This window comes from Camelus ferus, chromosome 3 (assembly GCF_009834535.1).
Source record: "Camelus ferus isolate YT-003-E chromosome 3, BCGSAC_Cfer_1.0, whole genome shotgun sequence".
NCBI classification, from domain to species: domain Eukaryota; kingdom Metazoa; phylum Chordata; class Mammalia; order Artiodactyla; family Camelidae; genus Camelus; species Camelus ferus.
This window is the reverse complement of record NC_045698.1, coordinates 78,316,409-78,337,661: the sequence shown is the minus strand read 5'-3', so window position 1 is coordinate 78,337,661 and position 21,253 is coordinate 78,316,409. Positions and strand designations below refer to the sequence as shown.

The following is a 21,253-nucleotide window of genomic DNA, read 5'->3' as shown; positions in this document are numbered from 1 at the left end:
CAAATGCAAGTCTTACAAAAAAGATGCAGGGAAATGCAAGTGATAATTTGTTTTCTAGTCAAGCTAAATTTACTACACAGAATTACATTGTATAAATATAGAACAACACTTTCTACACCCATATTTCTCCTCTGAACTCTTTAATATATAACCACGGCATTCCTAGAATGTGACTGATTCTCCGTGTTGGCCTCACCCTTGTCTTCCATACACTGCCACAAGTGGCGAGGATAAAAGGAACATTTGCATTAGGGCAAGGAAGGTCTTTCCCTTGTCCAGCGACCTGGGGAAGCATGATGTCACCATACTGATCAGAGGCAAGAGAGGATATCAGATGGAAGAGATCACTGGCACTGCAGAGAGCAATGGTCTCCAAATACCTGAAGGGATACAGGTACAGCTACCCCCACGGGGCAGCCCAGCATGTGATGTGGAGCCTCTGGAGGGCATGTGGCAACTTCCCTGGGCGCCAACAGCAAGGGGTCATATAAAGAATGTCTGCCTCCACACCTACTGTCCTCAGGGGTTGGAGGCTGGAAGTGATCCTTCAGCCATGACATGGACAGCAAGAGTCAATACACAGGTCCATATACATGGCTCAAGGCCAAGAGATACTGGTGGACCAGAGGTACCCTCAGGGCCCTAAACTTGTCCTATATTCCAACATGTGTGGAAGCTGCACGAAATGATTATGTGAGCTCCATTCAGACAGTCCCATCTTGTGTGAGCTCACCAAAAAAATACCGCACTGGCCAGAAGGAATAACCAGCTTTCCAGGCTACCCTTCTGGAGGCAAGGTCCAGCCATATGAGCCAGCCACGGAGTCCTGATATGACCCCGTAGTATAAGTTACACAGTGCTTCGGATATCTGGTCGGCTCATTATATGATGTGGAGAGCTGCAGACACCCCATATGGGAGAAATTGAGACTGGGACTCACTCATGTCCCAATCCAGGCTCAGGGACCATGATCAGATAGCACTAAAAGCCCTCAGGACAGTTCCAGGCATCAGCAGGGGATCTAGAAATTCTAAGGGAAGGTACAGTCAAGGCACAAGGCACCTGAGGTTTGGAGCCCCACTTTCCCAAATCTAAGGGTAGTACTGCTCCCAGACACAGCAACTCATACTTTCAACTACACGAGGAAATAAATAAATATATACATACATAACCAAATAAATAAGCCAGCCAGCCCCGTCCAGATTTATGCAGCGTACACAGACGTACAACCTGTATCTCTCAGTTTATTTTAAACTAAATTTAGTATTTCAGTATTTCTTGACACTCCACAAAATCGGAAGGTGTCTCACAATCGGAATATGGAAAATAATTACCACTCACCCTAATTTACTATTTACTTTATGATTGATGGGATCAAAGCCAAACAAGGTATCATTCACTTGTCATGTCACCACCACCTCTGCACCTACAGCCCACTTCCTACCGCTCACCAGGGCGCCACACTACAAAGTGGCCTCCCTCACACTGCATCCAATGCAGTGACCTTGATTTCCTGGGCACCGTGTAAGGTATTGTTCACCACCAGGTCTCAGTCAATACTTTCCAAATAAACAACCCAAATTCCCATAACCCGGAAGACTCTGAGAGTTCACTTGGCTCAGTTCAACATTCCATGGGGGTGATGATACAGCAGAAGTTGATGGCATTATGAACATGACAAGCTAGGTCCTGAAACCAAGAGAATCCTGGAGAACCTCAGCACTGACCTCAGTGAGGGGGTAAACAGACAGGCAGCGGTGATCACTCCAACATAATCCTATTAATCACAACAGCCCCAGAATAAAACAGGAGGCGGCCAAGATTACTGCAGCAGCACTAAATTAACTTCCTCCACTACTGTCACACAGGAGGAAATGATTCATCACACTGAAGCCTCGAGCTCATTTTCCACATGAAAAATGAACGTAAGTATAATTTAATGAAACCTCAGAAAACAGGTACATTTCCATAATGTTTGGGGATGTATTTTAAAAATCTAGAACTTCCTGGCTAAATGATGATCAAAGACTGCTGTACTGCCCTAAATGAAGTTCATTTTAAAAGAGCTACTTTTGGCCTTTCCTGACATGGATTCCCTATGCACTCTTCACTGAATAAACAAACAATTTTGCCTCTGTGTGTGCGTGTCTGTCTTTTTGCTCTTGGTGACTTTCCGTGTTTTAATGGCATATGATAATTATCTCCAGCAGTTCAACTGTCCTCAGACCCTCCCTATACCAGACACCAAGACACAGTAAACCTGCCTCGGTTTCTCCATTAGCTTGGCCACCTAAATACAGTGTTCAGGCTACAGTCATTTTGCTCCATGTTGAAGGCTTTTTGGCGCTCTACAGATTTCACAGACAATTTCTGCTATTCTCAAATACTGGAGCAAATGAACCATATGCTATTCAAAGAGGCTGGAAAGGACAAGGGAGATACCAGTGCAGACTAGGGGTCCGCACTGGGAGCTTTTTAGAACATGCTGATCTTACGTTGAGTTTTGAAGAAAAGAGAGGATGCGACCAGATGGAGAGAAGGAAGAAATGTGTTCCAAGAGGGAGGATTAGAACGCCCAAGGCTTAGGGGCAGAAAACAGAGGGGGCCTGAGAGATGGGAAGCCAGATGTTCCTGAATGTGGGAAAGTGAGAAGGATGCCATCAGCCATGGCCTGGAAAACGTGGCTTGGGTTTTGCTTGACAGACCAAGGTTATACAGTAGGTATGTATGGATGACTTTGATTCACGTTATCAGTGTTTCTAGCATAATGTGTGTGTGTCTGTAAATTTGACTGTTACTGGTGATGTATTGATGTGCTGTGATTGTTCGGGGAAGGTGATGGGGAATGAATTCCAAGTAACTCACAACAGCACCAGGGCTCGTGGAACGCAAGAGTCACAGATTTGCCTTTTTACCAGGCTGGAGAAACTCTATAGAGGAAGTCCTTTTTACAGCTCTCCAGTGCCACAGCTGTACTGCTGTCCCAGCTAAAGGCTCTGCGTGCAGAGTAGCTCCGTAAGACACAAGGCAGGACCAGCCTCTCATCTTTTCTGCAGGTATGTCTGTCTGACGTACTCCAGCCTCTACCACGTACTACTTTGTAACTGTGGGCAAGCCAATTCACCTTCCTGGGCTTCTTTCCTCAGCGCTAAAGTCAGAAGGATAACAGTACATACCTGTGGAGATGAGATGATGGAATACATGGCAAACACATGGCAAACACGCAGCACAGTGCCTTACACAACATGAGGGCTCAGTGACTATTAATAGCATTGTTATCCCAGTTTGGGATCACCTGGTTCTTCCTACCCAGAAAGCTTCCCTTCCTCTTGTCAGTGAGTTCTCTCAATGTTCCCACTCCCTTCAGGACAGGTTAAGTCCAATTTCCTCCAAGACCCCGGGTTTGTCACTTTTCTGGGTACCTGAGCCCACACACACTCACAGACAGTCCAGTCCCATGGGCTTATATGCTTCCCTGTTGTCCAGTCATCTCATAGGCAGCTTGTTGTCCCCAAGAGCATGTTGCCAACATGGAAGAAAGAGTATCCCAGGCACTAGTGCTGGTCACTCCCAGGTGTTAGGGACGAAGCTGTGACACTTGCAATGTTTACTAATAAAGAAGGCTGAGGCATTCAGATGGTTGCCAGAGCATTTGGAGTGGGTAAGGTGGGAGAACAGGTAAGAATCAGGATGCCTGCTTAAGCCTTGTTCATATGGCTCCTGCGGTTCTCAGAGTAGTCACACCCAGTGCTGGTATAAAAGTGACCAGGCTGACCAAGGTAGAAAGTCTCCCGTCAGGCCCTAGGTGTGCAGCGCTATGGCTACATTTCAGCAGGCTTTCCCAACATGCTTAGTCACGTCCTGATCTCGCCTATACAAATAAAGCCAGAAATTAAATTCCCCTTTTGGCTCTATGTGCACATGCTTTCTACTCTCACTGTTTCTACAGCTGAATGTCTACCATCGTGAAGGTCACCAAGCCCTCCTCACCTTTTCACAAGCAGGGAAGGCAATGGAAGACCATTATCAAACAAGAGCCATCTGCCACTCTCCTTGTGTGACTTCTCATACTCATGGAAGCAGATGGCAATTTTATGATGAATCAAACAAAGTGATGAGTAATTGTCCAGGAAAGCAAAAGATGAGGACATGTCCTCATCTCTAAAATCCAAGAATTCTTTCAACAGCATAAATAAATTGACAGTTGTTCAAAACCAAAGTCTCTTACTAAAACCAACCAGAACCCTGTAGGGTCCTCCTGGATACCGAAGTCCCTCCAGGTCTCCTGTTTCTTGTGGGTAGGAAAGAAAAAAAAAAGAAAAAGAGGCTTTATCCCCTAGGCCTCCCAAGTTCCAAAGAGCAGACTCAAGCAGTTAATAATCAGGACAACAGAGTCTCAGGACTCCTGGCTCCTCCTGAAGGGATGTAGATAACAATCTGATATGTATCCTTGAGTTGTTCTGCTTCTGCTTCTGCAGAACAACTGCATTTGTTTCTACTGACACCCCCACCCCTATCCAGGTGGAAGATGGTCACTACATGCTGACCACAAACACTAGACCTCAGACTGGCTGGAACCAGCAAGTTGAGATTCCAGAAATATAACACACCCTATTATCCCCTCCTCTAACACTGTCTTTAAAATCCCACACCTGAAAGTCACCGGGAAGTTTGGGTCTTTCGAGCACAAGACACCCATTTCCCTTGCTTGGCCCTTGATTTAAACCTTTCTCTGCTCCAAACTCCAATGTTTCAGTTTGCTTGCCCTCACTGTACACCAGGCATATGAACTCAGGGAAGGTTTCAATACCCCCTTTTCTTTGATATTCCTCAATCCAGAGGGGAACAGATGCAGGATAAGAAAGGAAAGAATGTTTTAATTTAATCACAAACCCAGCAGAGGAACTCTGTTTTAGGGGGACTTCGTTTCAGTACAATTTGCCAGCAAGTAAAAAAATGGATGCAGTCCAAGTAGTAATTTACCAAACTTGAATAACTGGGGGGATGCCACCTATAAGTGTGAATTACTAAGTACTACCGTAAGTTTCAAAGTGGGCCAGAAAAATGCATTTATAATCGTTAGCTATGTGTGCATGAAGGAATAGATATTGCTAAACTAAGTCTTATAGCATTTGCTCAAGTGGGTAAACAGCAACTCTCCGACTCCATTTCTTAGTGAATACTTCCTTCAAGCACTGTATGAATCAAATTTCAACCCAACCCTGGTCAAATGATCACAAAATTAATACTAATGTAGATAACGAAAATAATCCTTTATATTTAAAAAATTCTTTATAAAAATCCAAATTTTATAATGACTCCTCTTGTAATTTGTGGGTCACTTTCTTCAGATAACCAGAAAACTTCCAATTGTTGAAAAATTCTCCCTTTGTCTCTCTGACTACAGAAAAAAACAACCGTTTTGTTTTCCCAGTATTCATTCTCTGTTCCTCTGACAATGGCCCCTTGGGTTTCCTGACTTGGGGGAAGACTGACCTCCTATCTGGGCTCCTGGTGATCAGTTCACAGCCACTTCACCCACAAGGAAATGGAACCAGTCAGATTGTCCCTCGTCTCTTATCTCCTCTATTCTCTGCCTTCTGCCCCATTCCTCTCCATCTCCACAGATCTGCATTCTCCATTCCTTTATTTACATGGCAGAATATAGTGCCTCACAGCTCCTAAGTTTTGTTGTTACAGCCCCATGCTCACACAGACACCTACCAGGTGTCTTTATATCATAGTTCCAAAAGACCAAGAAAGAGAGTTCAGCAAGCACAATATGCCACTGGATCAAGCAGCCATTGCCATGAGTGTAGGTGCTTAGTACACAGTTGGGTGGCCATTCCTCAGAAACATGGATCGAACACCAAAAGAGAGGGTAGACTCTCCAGTTGCATGACACCTGAAAGGTCGTCTACTATAATCTCCCTCTTCCCTATTAATCACACCTTTTTTTCCCTCCTCAGTGTATCATTTCCCAAAACGCGCCAGAATGCTCATTTCTCAAGTGATAGTGTACCATGTTTCAAACAACGTGGCAAAATTTTGGAAATCTGGTTTCCAATATGTTATCAAGAATCTAACGTTTCCATAGCAACATCAGCATAGGTATCATCTTCCATAAAGGATGATGAAAATTATCCAAGTGATGAGGTATGTTTTTCACAAGGGCTCTACCATCAGCCTTATATATTCAGATGCTTTCATGCAAGGTTCCCAGTAGCTAACCCACAGCAAGGAATGTTTATTTGTTGTCTTTATAAGTTGCCCAATGCTAGTGGAGGAATAGTAAAAGCATTTCACAGGTGACAAATGGTTGGTTTGTTTAAAAGGCAAGTTAACAAAGAAAAAGATTATCAGCAAAAATGAGAAAAGTCTGAAGTTTCCTGGAACATCTAAATTACTGTCCACATTTTGCCACTTGGAAGTATGCATTTAATAAACTTGACCATATGGAATAATCACTAGGTTTAGTGAATTTAATGAAAGCCTGACGTATTAATAAATTGATTCAGCACAAAGAGATTCCCATAATAAAGGAGAATTAGAACTTCACACCATGTGAACACAGAGATTCTATTGTTGATAGGAATGCAAGCAGACATCAAATTATTTTTACATTATGTATATTCCACCAACTAACACTGTGAAGGGGGGAAAAAAAAACCACTTTGTGACATAATTTAGTATATACCTCCTCAGAATCCTAGCCACTCATTCAGTTGTTGATCCTGTGTTGCCTTGCAAAATCTTCTGATTGCCTCAGGTTGTCACATAATGATCTGTGTTGCGGCTTCCTCTTCTTGGCCAGATTACAAACTCCCTAAGAGCCCAGTGCCTAGCATGAGAGGACACTCAGGGAATCCTGTTTGAGCAATAACCAACAACAGTGATGTGCTAACTGAAAACAACTAGATTAGCAAGGAATAATCCAGTTTATGATTTTCAGATTCACCCATACAATCATTCCATTTTATTCATGGTCCATGAGGGAAGGCATGTTTCAATTGTTTTCCCTTCTCAGCTGTATCTCTAGAACCTTTAACAGTGTCTGGTACAGACTAGGGACTGGATAAGCATCTGTTAAATGAGCAAATGAATTCCGCCAATGTAGTCCAGAACAACAGGAAGGGTCTGCATCACTTTAACTTCTCATACACAGAACCATCCTTCTGCATATCTACTTCTAATCCAAATAATTTGTAGAAAAGCCAGAAAATAAAACATACATATTAAAGACTTGGAAAGGGGACTTCTGGAATTGGCTGGCTGGAATTATTTCTCCCTGTGGGTCGTCAGTAACTGGTTGCCTACGTATCTTTTGTTTTTTCTCCTCCACGTTAAGTGTGTAATTGCACACTACTCCTTTAACTGATTTTTAACTCAGATGATGGAGGGTAAGAACTGACTTCATTAATCTCCTTACTTATATGAAGAATCATTCAATTAAAGATTCTAGGCAGCTGCTTGTTATTCTGAATAAGAAGAAACATCTTCAAGGACAGCAAGAAAGAGCTGGGCTAGACATGAGAAAGAACTTCAAACTGATTAGACATTGAGAATTTCCCAAACAAGGGTAATAAAACAGTTCTATTTAAGAGATCTTTAAAGCAGAGAAAGCAAAACTGTTTTCAACTTTTAAGTGCAATACCCCCCTCAAAAGACTGTCTTCAATGGGTTCATAAGGTTTCTGTCTGCTGGCTGAGGCCTCAATGATTCGAGTCTCTCTCCATCCTTAAGAAAAGCATCCCTGTCTCTGTATTTGAAGTCAAACCATAAAGCAACTCAGACATTGGCTAACTGATTAAATCCATTTCTGCCTTTCAAGTTTTCAGGTATAAAAAATTATACAATGAGAGGAATTATTTTCTCTGAACTAAGGATGGAGAGAGATGGAGAGCAATGCCATTATCATGTACAGACATGCACACTGTGAAGTAACATGCCCTCACTCCTCTGTGCAAAAGTGGCAATATTTATCTTTTCAGAAATTATTTTCATTCAGTCTGTGGGAAAAAAAACAATGTAATATAGATACTTCCTGTTTTTCCACCCACATACTTACTTGCATTTTCAGCTTTTAATTAGGTTTGTAATATAAAAAATGCTTTTTAAATGTACAATCCTTTGAGATTAGCTGCTTTGTGCAGTTTGTATACAGAGAAATGTTCCAGGCCCAAAGTCACCATAAATAATTGGTGGGGAAAAAAATCAAATTAGATCAATGTGTTTTTGCCAAAGCTCATGTGACCCAGAAGCTTCTTTTCAACTGTACATGGCACCTAGTCCCTTTATTTCCCTTTGTTATTTCTCTGTACTTCTCATTCCATGCCCTTCTCTGGCTGATACCATCCATGCCCAGGAATTTCCAAGTATTATCAGGATTTCACTGATAATTCAAGTATTTGCTCTGGGTTCAAGACCCCCCTAGCAACTGCCCACCTGACATTTCTTTTTGGACGTTTCAAATGCCTCTTGAAACTCACAAATCTAAATCTTAACTCATAAACTGCTCCTAAATTCTCCTCCCCTAAAAATCATGGACCTCTTCCAGGGATGTCTGTCTCAGGGACTGGAAGTACCATCCATCCAGGTGCACAAGCCAGAGAGCCTTCCGTCTCAGGGAGGCCTGCTGATTTACACCTCCTAATGCATCTTTCACATTAATTTCCAATAGCTCCATTCTAGTCCAGGCTACATCATCTTTTACTGCAATATCCATCCTAGTGATCTCCCTGAACTCACTTTTGCCCCCCTTCAATCCGTCTTGACTATATAGGCAAGGTGATCTTTTAAAACTAAAATATACCTCTTCCATCCTGATGTTTTAGGAAAAACAATAAAATCCTTAACCTGTCATAAAACAATCTTTATGGCCAAGCCCATTCCTCTACTATGACCCATGACTAGGACGTCATGTGTTTTCTGTGCCCTAACTTTACTATATGGGGTGAATCAATGCTAAGTCTGACACCTCACTAGACTAAACAACCTTGAAGGCAGGAATAATGTGCATTTTTCTCACAATTTTATTCCAGCACAAACACAGTTAATAGCACCAATAGGTGCTCAACAAAAAGCTGTTCTGTGAGTGACAGATGACCTTTCACTGAAGGGTACATAGCCATCTGTAGGTATGATTTCAGAAAGAGATTCAGGGTACCGCTTTCTTGTGGGACTCTTCTACCTCTCTCCAAATATTTGAAATTCCAAGACTAAGGTACAAGGCCTTTTATTCCACTATTTGAAAGAATGCTCAAAATACAAATGCCCTTGGGAGCTGGAGGGAAATACATGTAAGCCCTGGAGATGGTGTGTCAAACAGAGAGAGAAAAAAAGGAAGTTGAAAGGGAGGCTGCTTGTGTTACAAGCTCCCTGAGGCCTTGGAGGCATCACCTGATGGCAGATCCCACAAGGCTTTCTGTTTCTGGGGCTCTCTCTCCGCGTAGCTGCAGGTTTAATTCCATTCTAATATCTAGACTCAATCCTGTCCAAGGGCAAGAGAAATTGATGGAGTTAGGAATTGTAAGTGCTCCAGAATTCAACTGAGCTTGTCTCGACCTTGTAACTTAGGCATGAGTTCTGTGTTTCTTATCCCAAGCCCTCTACTGAGACTTTTGCCTCAGATCTAAGAATCTGTGCACAGTGGTGATTTCTAAGGCCCATGTCTTTATTTTGATATCCTGTCCAGTCCTGGCTCCTTTCTCGTGTTCCTGCAAGTTCAGGACCTGGAGCACTGCTACTAATCCCACGCCTTGACAGGATGTGCTGGCTGCCGACAAACCCCCAGATGGTGAGCCTCTGCCTCATCTGCCTGGGTTCACTATCCCTGGGCTCTGGCAGGGCAGTGAGGAGACCCATTTTTTGACCCCTTCTAGGACTGTAAATGGACAGTTATCATCTGGTTGTCTACTATTCAAACTCTTCTTCCTAAGAGTCTTTGTTCCACATGAATGGACAAGTCTAATTACAAACCCTAATTCCTCCCTAGCTATTCCACCCCACTGCATTCATTTGGTCATATTCAGCCATACTATTACTCTCTATGGTGTTATGTTGAAGAAAATAAAAGATGTGCTTCTCTGGAAAAGAGCTGTGATCATCTCTGAAGCTAGTTGTGGTAGACAGACTCTAAAATGGCCCCAGTTATCTCTACCTCTTGATATCCCATATCCTGTGTAATCTCCTCACCCTGAGTGTTAGCAGGACCTGTGATTTACTTCTAAGCAGAAGAAAAAGACAACGTTGATGAGAAGTCATTTCCTTGATTATGTTACATAAGACTGTAACTTCCTTCCTGCTAGAAGACTTTTTCCATTGATTCAATCTGTTGCCAGCTTTGAGTAAATAAACTGCTGTATGGTGTAGCCTATATGGCCAAGAACTCAGGGAAGCCTTCAGCTAATAGGCAGCATGAGCTAATATTCTTCAAGAGGTGAACGGATAAACAAGCTGTGATATATCCATGAGATAGAATACTATTCAGTGATAAAAAAAAGAATGAGGTTTCAACTCATTCAAAGACATGGGTGATTCTTAGCTGCATTTTGATAAGTGAAAGAAGGCAGTCTTAAAAGGCTACATACTGTATAATTCCATTTGTGTCACATTATCACCATAATAAAACTGAGACAGTGGACAGATCAGTGGTGAGTGGAAATCTGGAGTGAATGGGTGTGTAAATGAAGCATAAGGGATTTTTTTAGTAACAAAACTATTCTATATTATACAATAATGGTGTGCACATGAAAGTATACATTTGTCAAAACCCATAGAACTTTAGAGGAGAAGGAGTGAATTTTAATGTACACGAGTTTTTAAAAAATCACTTAGGAGTTCAGGGAATACCAGAACAGAATGCAGATTGTGACAAAAGAATCTGTTTTAAAAAGCATTAAAAAAAAATGGTGGGAGTTATGGCAAGACAGTACAGACCTAGGAAATATTGGAAATAAGTAGAATTTGTAAGAATAAAGACAAAAGTAACCACACATAAGCACTGTCCCCTACTCTAGGGGTACAGGTGAACAATTCTTTAATCACTATTCGTGTCTACTGGAATCAAATACTTAATTAAGTGGATAACTGATGATGGGACCCAGGGTTCTCACTGGTTAAGTGGGAGATTACAGAAAACCAAGAAAAGCCTAGAATGAGGTGGTACTGAATCAGGGTTGGATGCATAAGTAGGAAGTTAACACAGATTCAGCTGAATATCCAGATCTAGAGGTATGTATATTTATGGGTCCATACATATATTGCATTGCTGTGTCAGCTAACAGGACCGAAAAGCAATGACACCCCAAGAGCAGTAGCATGACTAACACCAGCTATAGGTTTCTAATTACATTCTCAAATCTAAGAAACCAGGGCTCCATGGAGAAATAGATTCAAGGAGTGGAGGTGGACAGATACAAAGTGAGCCAAGAGCATCTTGTGGTACCAGAAAGTAAGGAATTGCTAAAAACAAATAAACAAACAAACAACAATAACAAAGAAAAACCACATGTTGGGAGTACATTAAGGGGACACAGGAGGTAACTCAAGGAGTGCCAAATGTCTAAAGCTGGAATAATTTGAGTAAAACATACATAAAGTAGTACTGGATTATAATGCAAAGTATGACATAAATACAGAGGAGGCTATACTGATGTAATTGAATGAATGAATGAATGAATGACGATCAACAAACCACCTGTGCAGAGAATTTACCCTTAAGGAGATAGAGCATAACTTTACACTCCTTGAACTGTGGACTGCACCCAGTAACTTTCTTCCAATGAATATGTTACGCAAAAGAGGATAGAGAATGACTTTACAGTGGAGAATCCTGACAAAGAGCACCCTAAACTAGGTGATTAAGACTAGCATCCACAATAAGTCATGTTAATAGTATGTACTTTTGATATGAGGTGTTAAGAAGGGTGACCACTTTACCTCTGTGGTTACCCTCCCAAAAGCCCATAACCATGGTCTAAATCATAAAAAAAAAAAATTCCGATAGAGGGACAGATTACAAAATATTGGGCCAAGACTCCTCGAAACTGTCAAAGGCATGAAAAACAAGCAAAAGTTTGAGAAACAGTCACAGCCAAGAGAAAACTAAGAATATACAGCAACTAAATGTAACAGGATATCCTGGATGGGATCTGGAACAGAAAAATGACATTAGGTAACAACTAAGGAGACAGGAGTAATGTACGGACTCCAGCTAATGATAGTGTATCAGTACTGGTTCATTAATTATGACAAATGTACCACACTAATGTACGAATTTCATAATAGGGGAAATTGAGCGTGGGGTATATGGAAACTGTACTAACTTTGCAACTTCTCTATAAATCTAAATCTATTTTCAAATAAAAACATTTCAAAACAAGGCAAGTAAGAAACTGGGAGAAAATATTTACAGTATGTATGCATATGTATGTATGTGTGTGTGTGTGTGTGTATAAATATAAATAAAATACATATATGTCAAACAAATCTAACATATATATATGACAAAAAGCTGATCCAGAATGTATTAAGAACTTCTACAAGTCAATAGTGAAATGAAAAACAACTCAATTTTTAAAATGCGCAAAAACCTTGAACAGACACTACAAAAAAGAAAATATGAAAGTGGCCAATAAGCCCAGGAAGCACAGGAAATGGAGCTCACCAGTACTATTAAGAGGAAAATGCAAATTAAAACTCTATGGAGATATCACTTTACAACCCTGGAAGAGTCCAAAGTGAAAACCCACAGCACCAAATACTGGGAGAACGTGAAGCAGTTGCTACTCCCATCCACTGCTGATGAGTGTGCAAGATAAATAAACCACTCTGGAAAACTCCTTGACTGACTATTTCTTACAACTTTAAATGTACACTTACCTTGAGATCCAGGAGTTACACTCCCATTTACCCAAGAGAATGAACACAAATGTCCACAAAATATTTTAAAAGATTTATAAGACATTTAGAAGATTGCTCATTGCAGCCTTAACTACTAAAGCCTCAAATTGAAAATAACCCAACTATCAATTGATGGAACTGATAAATAAATTTTGGTCTATGCATTCAATGCCATATTGTTCAACAACAACAACAAAAAAGTAAACTATTGATATTGCAACAAGATGGATGAATCTCATAAAAATTATGTTGAGACAAAGAAACCAGATTACCCCTCCAGAAATTTAATTATTCTTTTCATGTCAAGCTCAAAAAAAGGAAAAATTAACCCATTACTTTAACCTGTTAAAGAAGTAAGAAATGTGTTAGAGAGTAATTGGAAGAGGGCACAAGGAAAATTTTTGGCGTAATGAAAATACTCTAAATCTTGATAATATTGTTGAATACCTAAACAAAACTTGCCAAATTATAAACTACAGTTCACTGTCCACATATTTTGCCTAAATGAAAAAAGACAAGAGACAGTGTGAACAATTTTATGGTGATGAATTAAATATAGATGAAATTAATAATTTCTTCCATCCAGAAAAGAACTCTTAGCAAACTACAAATAGATGCAAACCACAAACTTAACAAAGTGTTACTGACAAATAAACAGAAAATCTGCAGAAAACATCTTACTGGTGGAATATAAAAACCTCTCCCTTTGAGTTTTCCCCTACTATGGTATTCACAACAAGAAGGTCTGATAAAACCAGGTCTATTCAACACTGCCCTGGAGAATCTACCTAGAAAAAGAAATAAAGATTGGAAACCAAGATAGAAAACTCTCATTATTTGTAGATGATGTGATAAGATACAAATTAACCTTGGGTAAGGCTACTAGATGGTTTATATACCAATTAGAAAATAAAATTTTAAAACAGTATCATGTCTAATAGCTTTAAATATCATTAATTACTTTGTAACAAATCTAATGAAAGAAATGGAACCAATAATACTGCAAAACATCACCGAGAGAAATTAAAGACCTAGATAAATGGAGCTTTTGATTGTGTTATACTCAAGGATTGGAAGACTCAATATTATAAAGTTTTCAAATGACCCCAAAATGACGTATATGTTCGATGCAATCCTATTCAAAATGCAGCAGTTTTATTTTGGGTGGAAACTGGCAAGCCCATTCTAAAAGACAACTAACACAAAAGATGAACACTAGGAAAGGAGATCTGAAAGAAGAACAAAAGTGAAAGACTCACATTAAGAGAGATCAATTTTATTATAAAGATATAATAACAAAAACACTCTGTTGTTGGCATAAGAATAGACAAAAAGGCCATTAAAACAAAACAAGAGTTCCGAAACTTGCCTACATGTGTATGGTTACCTACTTTATAAAAAAAAAGATGCCACTGCTGAGGGAAATAATGGTTTCCCAATTAGATTATTTTGATACTTACATGAGAGGAGAAAATACCTTGGGCCTTAGACTTCATACATAAAAATCAATTCTGGATGGACTGAAGACTTAAATGTGAAAAGTTTAAAGCTTGTAAAAGATTTCCCAGAAGAGTATCTTCATGACCTTGCAGTTGCCAAAGACTTCTTAAACAAAACAGGAATAGCATCAAGCATAAACAAAAAGGTTGATAAACTGGACTTCATTAAAACGTAAAACTTCTGTTCATCAAAAGTTACCATTAAAAGAATAGAAAAGTTACTATTAAGAGATGTCACCAAGTAGAAGATGTTTTCAATACATATATCTGAATGAAGACTCACAGAATCTATAAAGATGTTTTATAAATAAGCAAGAGAAAGCAAGAAAGCTATCTTTTTAATGAGTAAAAATATGGAACAGGAATTTCACCCAAAAAGATATTCAAATAACCAATAAACAAATATAAAGATATATAATTTCATTAGTCATCAAGGAAATTTAAAGTAAAGTAAGATGTGTTATGCATCTGCCAAAACAGCTTAAAATAAAACAAACACAACATACTGAGTGTTTGTGAAGATGTACAGCACCAACAACAACTCTCATACATTGCTGCTATGATTTTAAACTAATGCAACAACTTGGAAATTAATATAACCACTGTGGAAAACACAGTATGGACTAAAGCTGTAAATCCTATGAGCCAGCAATTCCACTCCCAGATAGGTCTACATCAGTAAATGTACATGTACAACAAAATACTTGTACAATACTTTCCAATAAAGAAAGAAACCAAAAACAACCCAAATGTTCACAAACTATAGAATGGGTAAATTGCAAAACTCAAATAATGGAATATTACATGGCAATGAAAGAGAACAAAATATTTCACGTTGCAACATGAAACAACAGGTATAAATCTCACGGATACAACCGTGAGATGGCCAAATATAATGGAGTCCATTTTCTATCATTCCCTTTATATTAACTTCAAAAACAAAGTTCCCCAGGCTACTAGAAGTTCTCAGAATAAAATAATAAAAGATTCCTTTTATGAGGGTTGTTGACTGGAGGGAACACAGAGGAGTTCCCTGGAGAGATGTTAATATTCCCTTTCTTGATATGAGTGGTGATTTCACTGACTCTACACATATAAAAACCCATCTTTTGTGCATTACTATATTATACTTCAATTAAAACACATACCAGAACAAAAGTATAAATCATCCCAGAGGTCAGATACCTATGACTGATGGCACTGTAAAATGCCTAGAATCTTGGCAGAATCAATCCTCCCTCCATGTGCAAACCAACATACGAATCTCAGTATTTTCCAGAACAGTTGGAGAAAAGAATTGTCATTAAAGCAGTTTCCACTGTCACCACCTTATCTCGGGAGTTTGTGGCAAGTTACTCAACAAACAGAATGATTCAATACCAAAATGGCACAAACAGAAGGTTACTCCTGTAAATTGACAATTGTGCTATTAAGCTTAGAAAATGATTAAATTAATTTTCACAAAAAATGTGGCTGATTCAACTGTTCTACTTTTTTTTCTTTAAACTACTGGCTTTTTAGTGTTGACTTAAGTAGCTCCAATTTTGAATCTTTACCATCAGACCACTATTATTTAAATACCATGATTTTAAAGATTCATTACGTTGAAAGCTAATTTAAATACTTATCTTCAACTCAAACTTTTGAAATGCTTATTTGATAAAAGACAGTCTCAACATTGGCCATGTGGTCCTAGGAAATGATTCTCTTTCTGATTTTTATATTGACACTCCACATCTATGTCTAAATACATACACAGAACAGTAATTTAATTTTATTCTACTTTGTTTCCTCTACCTGCCCACATCTTCCAGGTTGTATTTTCTCTACAAATTTGCCCTTGTAAGGCTAGCCATATAAATGTGATTCTTTCTAGAACACTGTGGTTTGAATTCTGGCAAGTATGGACTACCAGTTGTACAGGGATTCTTTAGGACAAGAATACAGAAAAGAATTAGCCAGGCCTTACCAAGTGAGGATGTCAGAGAGTAACATTCTCTTCAAATCTTTTTTTCTTAATAAAATTGCTATTATTTATTCATATAAAAGCATCATCAGTCTTTGACTAAGCCCTACTTACATTAGGTGTTAATAATGTTTAGACCAAGATGTCAAGAAATTGCAACCTCTAAATACATAAAAAATATAGTTTTTAATAAAATCATGGTCCTTGCACCAAAGCATTTACGACGCTTTTTATGAGTTCAAAAGCCTGGGCTCCTCCCAGTGCCATGGAGATAGGCCCTGGGACCCTAAAACTCAACAATTCCTCAGGTGATTCTTATTCTCATTGTTATTAAAGTTTGAGAATCACTGGGTTGGGTCTTATGAAAGGTTTGTAATCACATACCAGAGAAAGAAGGTCCAAACCATAATCTGTTAATCAAGGTCCCCAGCTGGTGGTTTAGGGCCTTTATGGAGGCTGAATTCTTCAAGTATGGTCTCCAGACCCCCAATATCAACATCACTGGAGAACTTGTAAGGCCCCACCCACAGCTACTGAATCAGAACCTTTGGGGATGAGGCCCAGAAGTCTGTTTTAACAAGCTTTCTAGGTATTTTGATATATAAATAAGGTTTACTGACCACTGCCCTAAAAAAAAAATGGTCACACCTCCTTTCTCCCCCACCTACTATTGAGCCATATTGCCACTATATTCATGTTTCCCTTGCCAGAGAACATAACTTAATTTTAAAAGGAAGAGCATAGGTATAAATAGCAAACTAATTCAGAAATCATCCTTGAGATCAAAAACTTTAAGGTACTGCTCCTAGACATTTGTACATTTTGCCCCAACACTGTAGAGACTAAGAAACAAACTGTGCCTTGACCTTTAACCACCTGCTCATAATTTATTATAAAGTTAAAACACTTGCTTTCCCAAGACTATTTTTCTCTGTTCTAAGAGAACTCTTCATTTGCTTCAAGAAAAAATTACTTTTTTCATTCTGAAGATTAAGTCTATATTTCACCTTCAGAGTTCTAAACTGCCAGTCCCTGAGTATTGATTCCTATATTTCTAGGAGATAGAGAGAAAAACAAAAGGAATGAAATGATTCCTTGACACTGTAAACCTCCCTAACAGTTTTCTTTCATTCTGAGAATCATTTTTTGGCAGTCATACTTCTAAATCTCCTGGACCCACAAGAGTTGATATTATCACTGCATGGATACAGAGGTATACACTTACGAATCTAGATGCTTCTGCTAGCCACTACCCCAATTCATTACGCTTTTTCCCCTCTGGCTTTAACAATAACATAGCTAAAATTTAAAATAAAATTTCCTAAAATTATTAAAATACAGAAAAGTATAAAGAAAGCACTATGACTCATGATCATTAACAATCATTATCCTGTTATGAAGAGAACTTGTTTACTTTTTATAAAATAGAAATTAATGCATAGCGAGAAAGCTAAAACAGTACCATGAAGTATAAAATTAAAAGGAAAGACCCTTGCTAGCCCCTACTCTCATTCTACAGTTAGCCACTATCAACAGATTCACGGATTCATATGTATAATTTCATAAAAAATAACGTATGTCCTTTTTGTTTATACAAAGGAAATCATACTATGTATAACCTTAGGAGGTTATTTAAAACATATCACAAGTCCCCTTGTAAATATATTCTTTACCTAGTACTGAAGCATAAAGAACTTCAATTATATAAGTATTACAAATTAAAAATGAAAATGAAACAGAATCACTAATACAGATTTAATAACAAATCTTTTTAGAAAATTTTCTATGCAACTCAATGTGAAATGGAAAAATTCTCAGAATCGTAAAGCTCACCAAAACTGAATCAAGAAGAAATGGAAAATTCAAATAGACCATTACTAGTAGAGATCGAATCAGTAATCAAAAACCTTCTGACAAAGGAAAGTCCAGGACCAGGTGGCTTCACTGGTGAATTTTACCAAACATTTAAGGAAGAATTAACACCAGTCCTTCACAAACTCTTCCAAAACAATCAAAGAAGAAGGAATGCTCCCAAACACATTTTATGAGGCCAGCATTATCCTGATACCAAAACCAAAAAAGGACACTGCTAGAAAGGAAAACTACAGGCCAATATCCCTCTTGAACATATATACAAAAATTCTCAATAAAATACTAGCAAATTAAATTTAGCAGCACACTAAAAGAATCATTTGCCATGATCAAGTGGGATTTATCCCTGAAATGCAAGTGTGGTTCAACATGTAGAAATGAATCAATGTGATAAATCACATTAATAGAATGAAAGAAAAGAATCATATGATCACCTCAATAGACAAAAAGCATCTGACACAATTAAACATCCATTCATGATAAAAATGGCTTAGCAAGAATGTATATCAACATAGTAAAGACCACCTATGACAAACCCACACAGCTAAAGTCAGTGGTGAAAGCTGTCTCTATTTGCAGATGACTTGATTTTATATATATAAAAATTTAAAGATTCAACAGCAACAAAAACCTGTTAGATCTAATCAATGAATTCAGTAGAGTTGCAGGACAGAAAATTAACACATAAAATCAGTAGACTTTCTATATCTGAAAATAAATTTTTTGAAAAATGAAGAAATCAAACCAATTTACAATAACATCAAAAACAATAAAATACTTAAGAATAAATTTAACTAAGAAGGTCAAAGATCTCTACTCAGAAAACTACAGGGCAATCAATGATGAAACAGATCAAAGAAGAAAATAAATGGAAAAGTATCTCATGTTCATGGATTAGAAGAACTAATATTGTTAAAATGGCAATACTACCAAAGCTATCTATATATTCAATGTAGTCCCTATCCAGATTTCTATGTCCTTTTTTTACAGAAGTAGAAAAACACTTAAAATTTATATGAAAACAATGAAAAATTAAAAATAAAAAATAAAACGTAGCCAATGAAAAATTAAAGTGAAATTGGTGAATTTGTGGGAAAATAAATTAAGTTGAATTAAAAAGAATTAACCTGGAAGTTTACCTGGACAGGTTCAAGTCTTTAAGGAAAAGACAGTTCTTATGTTATGTCATGCAAATTTCCAGGTCACAGAAAAAGACGAATTATAAAGCAAGCATAACCTGTGTATGAGAATTTGGCAAACTCAGTATAACAAACATAAATTAAAAGTTACTGGCAAATCTTATTTGTAAATTAAAAATGCAAAGATTCTCGATAAAATATTAGAAAATCTAACTCATCTACATATTGAAAGAACAAAAGAACTAAAATCAAGTAGGTTTTATTCAACTAATTACAGGATGTTTTAATAGTAGGACATCAATTATCTCAACTTATCATATAAACTCCACTAGACTCCATTCCCCAAGAAGGCAGGATGCAGGACCTTTGGAGTTTTTTACCCCTATATTATATTCAATGCCAAGCACAATGCCTGGGACAAAACATAATTTTAATAAATATGTCACAAAGTAATGAATAAATCAACCAATTAAGTCAATCAGAAAAATCAAAAGAGAAAAGTAATGGTTATCGGTAAGCATTCAAAGTTACTTGAAGAAAGTCAACATCCATCCCTGATGAAGAAATCGTGTTATACTACGAATAACAAAACTTCATTAATATGAAAAAGAAAATCTAAGCCAAATCATCACCAATATTACACTGAACAATAAATTATCAGACACATTCTTCTTATTCATCAGAGTAAGTCAGTAATAGCCATTAATTTTAAATCATTTCTTGAATTAAGCCAAGAAAGAAGAGGTGTAATATTCATGAGTAGGAGAAAAATTATTTGTGTAATACTTGTTTATCTAGAAAATCCAAGAAAATTGTTTCAAAAATTAACTGAAAAAGGATAAGCAGGTACAATAAACTGTTAACAGTAGAAACTAGATATTGGGTATATGAATATTGACTAAAAAATGCTTTCAACTTTTCAGTATGTTTGAAATTTTTCACAGTAAAATGTTTGGGGAAAAAAGATTAAAACTAATAATATACTTCAGCAGCATGGTCAGTTCAAAAGACAAACACAAATTGAATAACTAAACTAAAACCACAGTAACAACTTAGGAAAAATAACAGATGAATGACCATATTTGGCTGACAAAAATAATATAAAATATCTTAGAATAACCATAACAAAAAATGGTAACATGGTTAAAAGAGGAATTTGAAATTTTACCTAACTCAGACAAAGGAACTAAATATATATCGCCAAGCAAAACCAGCTGAGGACTGAGGACTTACTTATTCATGAACTTCCTTCAGGATTAACTTTAATTCCTGAAAATTTCATGAACCTAATAAAAAAAGAAAGCAAATATGATAACCTATTAGCAACAAATTACCTTAGTATTTTTGACAGCAAAAATAATGTGAAGTATATTTGATGTTTTAAAATAAAATTACAAGATAATATGATTAGCTGAAAGTATTACCAGAACACTCATAAATGGGAATATAATTTATTTTGATTTTTTTTAGGACTCTCAAGGTTGACTCATGACATTTCATCAATGCAATTTTGTTTGACTTATAGATGATTGGTATTAACTACTAAACAGGAAGCATCTCAGAACAGAAGCAAACAAGACTAGCAAACAGAATCCTGCCAGAGGAGTTGGTATGCCTTTGCTCTTAGCTTCTTTGTCGTGCTTTTAGCTTTTGCATGTGCAGATGTCTCATATCTAGATGAAATGTCTTTCTGTAATAACTATATTTCACTGAAATATATATTCAATCGAAATATATTTCAATTACCATCCCATATTGATGGAGACCTTATCAATCAAAACACATCTGAAGATGAACTGTGAGCAGACAATAATGGACTCTGTGGCTGTGCCAAGATGAGCGGGACATAGCTGCCCTCGGAAACTGACAAGCTC

At 37.7% G+C, this 21,253-nt stretch overlaps 1 protein-coding gene across 3 annotated transcripts in view; it reads right to left on the bottom strand.

Annotated features, from left to right (window-relative positions):
* The window catches only part of KCNN2 (potassium calcium-activated channel subfamily N member 2), a 364,561-nt gene that overhangs the window by 306,928 nt on the left and 36,380 nt on the right, over positions 1-21,253 (bottom strand). For 2 of the 3 annotated variants that reach the window (XM_032476518.1, XM_032476516.1), the window contains exon 2: positions 20,613-20,665. The exons of the other annotated variant lie outside the window; for it this stretch is intronic. The gene's annotated coding sequence lies outside the window, so the exon portion shown is untranslated. The remainder of the gene's footprint in view (positions 1-20,612; positions 20,666-21,253) is intronic. 3 annotated transcript variants of the gene reach the window in all.